Raw genomic sequence first — 10033 nt, forward strand, 5'->3', positions numbered from 1 at the left:
CATCGAGATAAACTACGACGAATTTATCCAAATACTCCATGAAGATTGAATTCATTAACCGAGAAAAGGTGGCTGGAGCGTTGGTTAATCCGAAGGACATGACGGTGTACTCGTATTGGCCATAACGAGTAACAAAGGCCGTTTTAGGAATGTCCCCGTTTCTGATTTTGATTTGATGGTAGCCCAACCTCAAATCCATCTTGGAGAAGGCTGAGGATCCAGCGATCTGATCATACAGGTCGTTGATCCTGGGAAGCGGGTATTTGTTCTTGATTGTGACCAAGTTGACAGGTCGGTAATCTACAACCATCCGGTCCGTACCATCCTTCTTCTTGACGAATAGGACGGGGCAAGCCCACGGAGATGAACTAGGGCGGATGAAACCCTTTTTCAAGGACTCATCGAGTTGTTTCTTAAGCTCGGCTAGTTCTAGTGGTGCCATCTTATAAGGTCTTCTAGCAATCGGAACGGTTCCTGGAATGAGGTCTATTACGAACTCAACATCTCTGTCAGGTGGAACACCTGGCAATTCCTCTGGAAAGACATCCGGGAAGTCACGGACTACCGGAACGTCCTCAAGGTCTGGCAAAGGGCTGGCGTTAAGAGAATATAATTGTCGCTTGGCTATTCGGGTCAAGACATTGACTATCTTCCCCGAAGGATGGGTGAGTTGAACAGTCCTAGAGAAGCAATCAATTTGGGCATGATGAGCTGACATCCAGTCCATACCCAGAATGATATTAATATCTGAAGATTTAAGGGCTATCAAAGACGCAAGGAAAACAAGTCTGTCGACTTGGATCTCATTTCCATAACTTACCCTAGAGGTCTGCCATCTAGACCCAGGGGTAGAGATTTCCATAGTGGATGGCATGTCACAGAATGCAACGTTATGCAAATGAGCATAATTTTCAGATATAAAGGAATGAGAGGCTCCTGTATCGAAAAGGACAGATGCCGGGTGGCAATTAACAAGAAGCGTACCGAGAACGACGTTGGGATCCTCTTGAGCTTCTTCGGCAGAGACACAGTTGACATGGCCACGTGAAGCGGTGACCGACTTGGCGTGGAATACTTTTCCTGTCGGCTTGCCACGGCCAACAGCTTTAGCAGATTGATTGGGGTTGGTCTGGGGGCATTCACGCATATAGTGACCAGATTCCCCACACTTGAAACAAGTCACGGAACTGGTACGTGGAGGAACATTATTGGTTGGACCCCCATAGGGCTTGGCTGGAGCAGACTGTTGTACAGGGCGAGGCGCCTGGAAAGATGGCCTCGGTGTGAACCTGGGTGGCAGGGCGGTGTTGGGCACCCACACGCGGCGCTTCTGAGGACCAGCACCGGATGAGGAACCCGTGTCACGTCCATGCTTGCGTGTTGCGTCATAGTCAGTCTGACCAGTTTCAGCACTGATGGCTTTGTTGACAAGTTTCGAAAAAGATGTGCACTCATGCAGACGGAGGTCGCGGCGAAGCTCAGGACTAAGGCCCTTACGGAACCTTGCTTGCTTCTTGGCGTCAGTAGAAACTTCCTTAGATGCATATCGGGCGAGATTACCAAACTCCCTGCTATAGGCATCCACAGAAAGTCGGCCTTGGGTGAAATTGCAAAATTCTTCACGTTTACGGTCCATGAGACCCTCCGGAATGTGATGTTCACGGAAAGCCTCGCTGAATTCAGCCCAAGTAGTGACATGGCCCGCTGGGCGCATAGCTCCATAATTCTCCCACCATAGACTGGCGGGGCCTTCAAGATGATATGCAGCAAAGGTGACCTTGTCAGCCTCCGCTACCAGCGCGGAACGCAGTTTGTGAGAGATACTGCGAAGCCAGTCATCAGCGTTGAGAGGCTCGACGGAGTGGTGGAACGTGGGTGGATGCAATTTGATAAAATCACTGAGTGACACCACGTTAGCCCTCTGATGGTGTGCTGTATTCTGTTCAATACACTCCAACAAACGGTTTGTCTCCCGCTTGTTTCTCTCAGCTTCCATCATCACCTCGGCTAGTGAAGGAGGATGAGGCAGATTTTCATTTCTGGCTTCACTGCCTTCGGCCTGCTCTTGAGAAGCAGGGTTAGCGCGCGTGTTGACCATCCTAGGTAAACAAGACAATGATTTAATCAGGATGATAAGATTCCGACATAGGATAAAATGTAAGGAATAACTCGAAATGCAAGATGATCATCCGTATGACATGGTAGATACAGAAACTGCTTCTTTATTCCATCGTCATACACACCATACAGGGTTTAGTACAAGACCAAACAAAGTACTATTACGGTGAAAAGAGGATTACATCTCATCGGAGGCATTCCAAGCTCCTATACATTATTTTTCTACACCTCCGGAAGGAGTACAAACTAGGTCATAACCCACGAGTCACGCGGGACGATAGAAGACACAGCTAGTGCGAACTAGTGATACTACTGCTAACTCAGACCGATCCGTAGTAGTCCTCGTAGAAGTCACCTCCATAGCCTGGAAGCTCAACATGATCATCCGGAAACAGACGATCTCGCGAAGCTTGTGGACCATAGGGGCTAGGATGAGGCCTTGGACCAACAAACAGTGGCCTGCGGGGACCAAGAGGTGGGGTGATGCCTCCTACATCACGCCAAACCATCACATCTGGCAGAGCGGATCTCACAGGATAGAGATCGCGCATATCTGAATATCCAGCTTGCACCGCCGGTGCGAACCGAGTCAAAGTGGCCCAGTGGTCAGCACGGGTATTGAAGAGCTCTAACCTCAAGGCCCAATTTTCACGGTCCTTATCCTCGAGCATCTCAGCAGTGGTGCGAGTCCGTGAATCCTCCTGGGTGGGGTCAGCATAGATAGCCTGGAGATACCCTTGTGCTCCCGGAAGTGATCCTGGCATATACCGGAAATCAGAGTCCCGAAATAGGCCAGATCTGACCCGCATAATGGTCATCATAGAGTAGGCGGCGTCCTGCACAGCCATCTCAATGGTAACCCCGAGTCCATAAGAGCAGTGAAGAGGCTCGGTGGATCCAGGATAAGATGGAAATATCCTGACAGTGCAGAGATACTGGCTTTGATTAAAGTCTCGGAATTGCTCTTCGACCGTGTACTCGGGATACCAGCGATATCCAGCCTCAGTCATTACCCTGACCAACTTAGCAGTATGGCCGGGTACATCTAGGCATCGAGTCAGGCGAACCACTTGATTGAGGTCGCGAGTGGCCATCTGAAAGCACAATCATAATGCAAAGGCATTAGAATTTCTAGCAAAATTCGGCAGCATAACAGCTGTAAATGCTCAAAAAGGATTTGAGACATTTGACAAAGGATTTCGTACACACTCAACATCACCATATCAAAGTTCTGAAACCATTCTGGCAACATAATGTGGTAGTAGAACTGAACTAGGCTGGTAACCATCAAACTTATAGGGTACTACTGATTAGTAACTCGTGATCCTGATAGAGAGAACAGATCCTAATTCCTTAACCCCCGGTGGAAGAATGGACTGACTCAGATCAGAAAGTCATAAGGTATAAGGAGTAAAAGAGCCTTACGTTCCAACCCACAAACAATTCCCCTACATATAACTAAAGAATTTCTAGACTCAACATCGACCAGTTTGGCTTGGAGAACCTACAGGCAGTCCGGCTCTGATGCCAACGCTGTCAGGACCCCGACTCGATGTCACATCGATCTAGCTGGTAACGCCTCATATCACTTTGCGGCCTCACGCACGGTATCCCCACGGGTGTCGTCTTACCTTTTCCCGGGACCGTTTGCGCCTTTTGGCTCACGTATATGATAGTGTCGCTAGCATCCATATGATAAAGAGTCCGGGCTGACATGACTAGTCGTAAACCCAAAGTGGCACAGACTTACAGGGACAGGCATCCATGACCCACCTTCGAACGTGTCGGTCATCAGCAAGTGGGTCCGGGCTGTAGCACTGGGCTAGCAGGACTCCGGTAAACCGGGCTGTAGCGGCTAACAGGACTCCGGTACTCAAAGCGTGACATTTCCCCGAAGGGACAGACACAGGAACGGAGAAGGACACATGCCGGCCAGCCTAAGTGTTCCAGAGCAGTAGCAAGCTACCATGGCTCAGCGGTAACACTAGGAGACATTTCCCGGTAAGAGAGGCTACTAAAGATAAACAACTAGATAGTCAGATCCCACACATACCAAGCATTTCAATCATACACACAATATGCTCGATATGTGCAAATACAACGAAGCATCACAACATGACTCTATGACACAAGTACTTTATTTAAGGCTCAGTGAGCCATACATAACATACACAAAGGTACGGGTCTCACGACCCCACATACAAGTCATACAGTCATACAAACCAGCAGCGGAAGTAACTTGTCTGAGTACAGACAACTAGTAAAATAAAAGAGGCTTGGGAAGCCTAGCTATACTACAAGGTCCTTCACAAGCTCAGGGTCACCACCTGGGTCTTTAGCCTACTCGTTGATGTCAACGTCTACATAGAACCCATCAGAAGGGGTTGCAGCGTCTTCTGTAAAAAAATGTAGATTATAGCAACATGAGTACAAAGGTACTCAGCAAGACTTACATCAGATCCTACATACATGCTTAGTATCAAGAAGGGTTGGTGGAGTTATTGCAGCAAGCCAGCTTTGACTCTTGGCTAAACTATCCTACGATACTCCAACTTGAAATGGTTTTGCGCACACGAGTCCACTACTCACCACTTCAATACACTACCGAGGATCCACCTCCGTCTTCCTACGGAAGAGCCATCCTCGGCACTCACACTTATCTTGAGGCTTTTAACAGTTTCCATTTACTTGTCTATGAACTGTATAGGCAACCAAGTAGTCCTTTACCGCGGACGCGGCTATTCGAATAGATTATGATAACCCTGCAGGGGTGTACTTCTTCATACATGTTTCCACCACTTAGCGTCTGCACACGACATGTGCTCGGCAGACTTCAAGCGAAAGCCGACGTGGGTGTAGACCACGACCTACCTAAACACTTAAGCCTCTAGTCCAGGTTTATCGCCTATTCAGGTTCCATCCGCAGGGAGTCCGGCCGGGGTTTCCCATACGGCCCCGAACGATGTGAACAGGGTTCCCGAGAAACCTAACGGGTATTCGGTACACCCGGCCACGTACCTACCGCATCACAGCCCACCCCTACGGTCAGCGCTGTCCACGGCCTCCAGTAGGCTACAAACACCAGAAACTACTTGCAACTCCTGGACAGAGAGCTAGGGTGAATAAGAAGTCGAGCGGGGTCATATTTCAGGGCCCAATGCATGGTAGTAGCTGTATCTTAAATCACGCATACAGATCTCAGTGCTTAAGGTCGGCTTCAATGAAACAACCCACCATGTACTCCTACATGGCCTCTCATCGATACCTTTACCAAATCGTGTTCACCACACCACTCTCATTACCGACATAATCATTTCACTCTAGCCCATCACCCCGATGAACCAGACCTGACACGACTCTAAGCATAGCAGGCATAGCAAGGTAGGAACAACACATACGTATGGCTCAATCAACTCCTACACATGCTAGTGGGTTTCATCTAGTTACTGTGGCAATGACAGGTCATGCAGAGGAAATGGGTTCAACTACCGTAGCACACAGCAGTTTGAATCGCGTTGTCTTAATGCAGTAAAAGAGAGCAGGAGCGAGAACATGGGATTGTATCGATATGATCAAATGGTTGGTTGCTTGCCTGATGGTTCGATGCACTGATACGGTTCTTCGTTAGGGTAATCACGGTATTCCTCGGAGACAGAACCTGCCGCAGAGAGCACCGATACACAAACATTACCAAACAGTATGCAACAATATGATGCATGCATGATACATGGCAAAATGAGTGTATTGGGCTAATGCAACTAAAACTAGAAGGGTTTGAACAAATTTGAATCAAGGATTCAAATTTCAAATTCAAATATGGCCTTTTAAAGTGCTTTTCCTTGTTCTGCTTAAAACATCAATTTAACTTGTTTGATCATGCATGAAAATAGTACAGATGGATAGATTGGATTTTTCTGATCATTTTTCATATATAATTTGTCCAATTTGGAGTTACAGAATAAAAGTTATGAATTTTTGAAGTTTAAATAATATTCTGGAATTTCCTGATTTAAATTAAATCCAGAAATTATAGTTATTGCGCCAGCATGACGTCATCATGACGTCAGTGGTCAACTGCGGCTGGCCGAGGTCAAACCTGACGTGTGGGGCCCACACGTCAGTGACAGGGGGTTAAACAGGGTTAAATTAATTCTAATTACTAATTAGTGGCGCTGGGGCCCACTGGTCAGTGTCAGGGGTTAACTAACAGTGGTTAGCGCTAATCCTAATTAGCTACAGGGCTGGGCCCACCTGTCAGGGACTCAGGGGGGGTCCTGCCGTGGTCAAGGTGGGTCAAACCCACCGGCGACGTGACGCCGGCGAGGTCCGAGACGGCGGCGCGTCGCGGGATCGCGCTACAAGGCACGGGCGAGGCCGTGCTTGGGCTCGTTGGAAAGCCCTTGCTCCCGCGCGTCGAACGGTGGCCGTGGCTGGGCCTGGGGTGGCCGGAGTCGACGGCGGCGAGCTCGGCTGCGGCCGCCGGAGTTTGGGTGCGGTCGGGATCGATGTTGCAGGGGGTTTGGGGAGGCGTTAGTGCGCGCTGCGTGCTCCTGGTGAGGTGGGGAGCACGATGGTGTGCTCGGTTGGGTGCTACGGTGACCGTGGCCACGACGGCGACATCGCCGGCGGCGTGGAGCTCTCGGCCAAAGTGGGGCTAGGGCCTAGAGGTCGGGAGAGACCAGGGGAGAAAGGGGAAAACGATCCGGGGCTCACCGCGGAGCTGCAGAGGTGGTTAGCGGGCTCGGGGACGCGCTGGAGACGACGAATTCGACGGCGACGATGATCGGAGCCCGAAGAGGGGAACGGCGACGTGGCGGCGATGCAGGGCTTCCGGGGAGCTGTGGAGCGGTGGGGAGGAAGAGGGAGTCGAGGCGGAGCTCCTGAGCTAGTCGGGGGAGCGAGGGGTGGTCGGAGACGGCGGCTATGGCGAACGGCGGCGACGGTGGTGTTCGGCCGTGAGAGAGAGAGGGAGAGAGCAGCACGGGAGAGAGAGGGGGATAAGGCCAGGGGATCGGGGCGGCACCGAGAAGAAGCGCCGCGGCGTCGCGCTGGCGGGGGAGGCAGGCAGACGGGCTGGTGGCGTGGCGCTCCGGCCGTGCGCGCGCGCCGGCCACACGCCTGGCCGACTGGCGCCAGGAGGACGACGGCGGTGGTGGGCTGGGCTGGCTTGCTGGGCCGGCCAGCTGGCTGGGCCGCACAGGGAGGAGCCCAGGTAAGCTTCTCCCTTTTATTTCTTTTCTGTTTTCTAATTTCTGACATTTGTTTTGATTTAAATAATATATTAAATCATTTATTTAACTTATGCCAATTTTTGCAGGGGCTAGATATATTATTCCAGAGCTCCTGTATAATTGGCATAATATTTGGACATATATTAATATATATAGAAATATATTTCCAAAGCAAATATTTATACATTAATTCCAAATGCCCAAAATAAATGTCCATGAGCCACTAAAAATATTGGTTTGATTTTTATCTCTGTCCAATATTTTCAGAGAGCAACATGAGCATTTTCTTGGACCCTTTTGGAGAAATTTTTATTTGGATCATTTTCAAAATGATTCTGAGGGTTTCACAGATCCCCATTTCAAGTTTCTGATGAAAGAGTAAACATGATGCAACACTCTAATGCATGACTAGCTAGGGTGTGACACATAAGCCGGTGCTTGAAGCGCTCTTGTTCAACGGGATCCTCTGGCACGGCGAATTCGTCATCGCCGAGGCTTGCCTCGTCTTCGGAGGGGGGCATGTAATTATCATCCTCCGCCTCTACGTCTGCCGCTTTCTCAGGAGGGCTAACCCCTCCATCCTCCTGCTCTAAATCTTGCTGGAGGGGGTTGTTGTTGTCTTCGGCACTATCCGGAGTGTTATTACCTCCTGTGCCGGTATCACCACTTTTGCTTTGGCGGGACTTAGAGCGGCGCCGCTTACGTCGATGCTTGGGTTGCTTCTTGGAGGGGTCATCCTCCACTGTCTCATTGCCATTGCCTTCTTTGGGTGTATCCACCATGTATATATCATATGATGAGGTGGCTGTCTAGTGCCCTGTGGGCAGTGGTTCCTCTTCGTCTCCCGCATCGTTGTCCATACCGTTGATATCTTCGGAGTCGAAGTCGAGCATGTCGGTTAAGTCATCGACTGTGGCTACTAAGTGGGTGGTGGGTGGGCTGCGAATTTCTTCGTCGTCCGCATCCCAGTCCTGCCGGACGTAGTTCGGCCAGGACTCTCCTGACAAGGAGAGAGACCTTAATGAGTTCAGTATGTTGCCGATGGGCGAGTGCTGAAAGATATCCGCGCAGGTAAACTCCATGATCGGCGCCCAATCAGATTTGACAGGAACGGGCGCAGGCGGTTCGGAGTCCATGGCCGGAGAAGAATCCGACAGTTTAACAACACGGCTCTCGGGCGAGGTAAGGTCGATGTTTGGCTCGATCGCCGCTGAGGGTAATGCCTGCTTGGCGGGGTCCATCCCTCCGTCCATGGTCGGCGCAACTGGCTCCGATTTGAGGGTCGGAGCGGCTGCCGGTGCGATCTCTAGAGCGCTGTTTGATGGTAGAGCTAAATCGTACTCATCGTGACCGCGTGACGCACTAGGCAGAGGCTCGAATCCGTCGAAGATCAAGTCTCCGCGGATATTGGCCGTGTAGTTTAGGCTTCCAAACCTGACCTGACGGCCAGGGGCGTAACTTTCAATCTGCTCCAGATGGCCAAGCGAATTGGCCCGCAGTGCAAAGCCGTCGAACATGAAGATCTGTCCGGGGAGAAAAGTCTCACCCTGGACTGCATCGCCATCGATGATAGTAGGAGCCATCAAGCCTAACGGCGACGACACATAGGAACTCTCAATGAAAGCACCAATGTCGGTGTCAAAACCGGCGGATCTCGGGTAGGGGGTCCCGAACTGTGCGTCTAAGGCGGATGGTAACAGGAGGCAAGGGACACGATGTTTTTACCCAGGTTCAAGCCCTCTTGATGGAGGTAATACCCTACTTCTTGCTTGATTGATCTTGATGATATGAGTATTACACGAGTTGATCTACCACAAGATCGGAGAGGCTAAACCCTAGAAGCTAGCCTATGGTCTTATTGTATGTTGTCCTACGGACTAAAACCCCCCGGTTTATATAGACACCGAAAAGGTTAGGGTTACACAAGTTCGGTTACAAAGGAGGAGATACACATATCCGTATTGCCTAGCTTGCCTTCCACGCCAAGTAGAGTCCCATCCGGACACGAGACGAAGTCTTCAATCTGGTATCTTCATAGTCTAACAGTCCGGCCAATGGAGATAGTCCGGCTGTCTGGAGACCCCTTAATCCAGGACTCCCTCAATCCCTTTCTCGGGGATGTCACATGATGCGTGTGGTGGCCAGTGCTTCCTTCAGCGTTGATGATGATTGATGCAGGATCATGACGGTTATTGCCATTCTATGGGCAATGACAGCGGCTGGCGCGATAGTGGGGGCTTCCTCTAGTGCCTAGAATCGGGTCGGCGACCCCTCTTCAACAATGGCGGCGGACTCCGGGGTCGTGTGGGCGACCAAGAGTTTGGATCTCGAGGTGGTGACGATCTTTCTAAGGCTGGTGGCGGTATGGGACGTCCCCTCCAGTAACAGGTCGTGTTCGATGCGGCTCAGCAAGTGAAACATGTGCTTCTTTTGAAGTTGCCGGGCAGTGCCTGTCATCGGTAGGTGAAGCGACTAATGGATGCGCTACCGGCGGATGCTATGCACGATGTCTTATGCGAAGATGCCAAGTGATGCTTGTTACCGGCAGTTGATTGACGGTTCCTCTATTGGAGGTGTCATGTTTAGCCTAATGTTGTTGCACTAGTGCAGAACTGGGCAATAGCACTGGTTCGTAAGGCCCTTTAGTGTCGGTTCGGTAACCGGCACTAAAGTGTAGGCACGAA

Source organism: Triticum dicoccoides, chromosome 4A, assembly GCF_002162155.2.
Source record: "Triticum dicoccoides isolate Atlit2015 ecotype Zavitan chromosome 4A, WEW_v2.0, whole genome shotgun sequence".
Lineage (NCBI taxonomy): Eukaryota > Viridiplantae > Streptophyta > Magnoliopsida > Poales > Poaceae > Triticum > Triticum dicoccoides.